Source organism: Rhinopithecus bieti, unplaced genomic scaffold (assembly GCF_001698545.2).
Source record: "Rhinopithecus bieti isolate Rb0 unplaced genomic scaffold, ASM169854v2 scaffold_30476, whole genome shotgun sequence".
In the NCBI taxonomy this organism is placed as follows: domain Eukaryota; kingdom Metazoa; phylum Chordata; class Mammalia; order Primates; family Cercopithecidae; genus Rhinopithecus; species Rhinopithecus bieti.
The window spans coordinates 255827-257773 of record NW_016813200.1 but is presented as its reverse complement, the minus strand read 5'-3'; the positions used below and the strand labels follow the sequence as shown (position 1 = coordinate 257773).

The 1947-nt window shown below is 58.9% G+C and overlaps 1 protein-coding gene across 3 annotated transcripts in view; it reads left to right on the top strand.

Moving 5' to 3' along the window:
* Window positions 1-1629: 1629 nt before the first annotated feature.
* The window catches only part of TMEM164 (transmembrane protein 164), a 194305-nt gene continuing 193987 nt past the window's right edge, over window positions 1630-1947 (top strand). For 2 of the 3 annotated variants that reach the window (XM_017847759.1, XM_017847758.1), the window contains exon 1: window positions 1660-1797. The gene's annotated coding sequence lies outside the window, so the exon portion shown is untranslated. Of the gene's footprint in view, window positions 1798-1947 lie in introns of all 3 variants that reach the window. The other variant, XM_017847760.1, reaches the window with a different exon arrangement.

Sequence of the window (1947 nt, the reverse complement as noted above, 5' to 3'; positions counted from 1 at the left end):
TCAGCCTCCCAAGTAGCTGGGACTACAGGCGCCTGCCATCTCGCCCGGCTAATTTTTTTGTATTTTTTTTTAGTAGAGACGGGGGTTCACCGTGTTAGCCAGGATGGTCTCGATCTCCTGACCTCGTGATCCGCCCGTCTCGGCCTCCCAAAGTGCTGGGATTACAGGCTTGAGCCACCGCGCCCGGCCGGCTGGCTTCTTTACTGCATCGGCAAGGTCTTTGTGACCTATAATCTTGTGCCCACCGACCTCCAGTCTCATCCCGTGACTTGGAATGCCTGACTTTTTGGGAATGCAGCTCAGTAGGTCTCAGCCTCATTTTACCCAGCCCCTATTCAAGATGGAGTCGCTCTGGTTCTAACGCCTCTGACACTTGGAGAACATCAGGCCTATGGTAGATGTTGTACAAAACTTGGAGCCACACAAGGCTACCTGGCTGTACTTGTTAGGAAAACCAGACTTGGAAAAAACGGGAGGGCGATGGCCTGATAATACAGTAGATTGCATTTTATGTTTTGAGCCTGGCTTGCAGCCAACATCCAAAAGTGTTTCCTAGGCAAGGTGCCTAACTGTGTTTTTCTGGATATTCTTCTAACTCATCGTGAGTCTTCAATAAATATTAAATCAACATGAGGTAGGTCCTGAGAAGGTTCTTTTACTGTCCCCTGTTTCAAGAAAAGCAAACAGCCAATGGGTAAAAAGCAGCAGGTAGGAAGAGGGGATTTTATTTCAGTCAGTTGCTCTTATCCAGGTTTTGGGCTTAGAGCTGCTCCTCCACACTCATATAGTCCTGGCTGGCTTTTCCACGCATAGGTTAGGAAGCAACTGCTCTCGGGAGGGGGAAGGGGGGAAGAGGGGGAGGGAAAGAGGTCAGGGGAAGCCTCTCTTCCTCCCACTGGCCTACCATTGAAGGCCTGTCAGGAGAAAGGGGAGAAGTGGGGGAGGGAGAGGGCGTGGCAGGGGTGGTCTGTGTGGCAAGAGGTAGAGAGAAAATACTGGATCAGAGCAGGAGGGGGAGGAGCAGGGAAAAGAAGCCCCTGCCCTAGGCACTGAAGTGTGGAGTGGGGCTGTGGCTAGAAAGGGGAGGGAAGATGCCTTTCTGGTCTTGCATGAGTCGTGGCAGAAAGGAGGAATCACGAAGAGGAGCCGGCCATACCCAGCACACACCCCAAAGCCAAGCTGCTCATTACTAGAAAGGCTTATTCGCTGCACAAGTAGTTAGGGCGGGCCGGCTAAGTGCCTACTATGTGTCCTGTATAGAAAGAAGTGCCCTGGAGAACCAGGTCGCGGGAGGCGGAGCCAGCCAACAGGCCTTCACCGAGGGGGCGAATTCTGTACACGGTTGTGAAGGAGGGTGGCTGTGCACGCGTGCAGGCTCCGAGTGCAGAAGACGAGACAGGCCAGGGAGGAGGAGGAAGGAGGCGGAGACTGAGCCGGAGGAGGGAGGAGGAGGGAGAGCCGAAGCCGCGGAGGGTGGGAGGTGTGAATGGTGGACGGGTGAGGGGAGTGCCAGAGGCAGAAAAGGGAAGGAGGCGAGAAGGAGTAGTCGTGGCCCGAGGGCGTGTGGTGGGGCGAGAGCTGAACTGGACGGGAGGGAGGCAGTGGCGGTGGCAGCGGCGAGGGGGAGGAGAGAGGGAGGGGAAGAAGGAGGAAGCGAGCGCGGCTGCTGCAGGGGGAGGAAGACGGGGAGGAGGAGCCGTGCGCCGCAGCGGCGGCCGCCAGGGGAACTCAGCGCCCGGCGCGGGGAGCGCGGGAGTGGAGCAGTAGCCCGAGCCGGGGCCGCGGGCCGAGCTGCCGGTAAGTGAAGCCCCGAGGGGCGCGGCGGCCGATCCCTGGGGCCCGGCGGGAGGCGCGGGAGGTTGCGGCGCCGGGGCGGAGGGAGGGGGCCAGCTTTAGTCCAGCCCCCGGCTGGCCCGGCCTCTCGTCCTCCCTCCGGCTTCCTCCCGC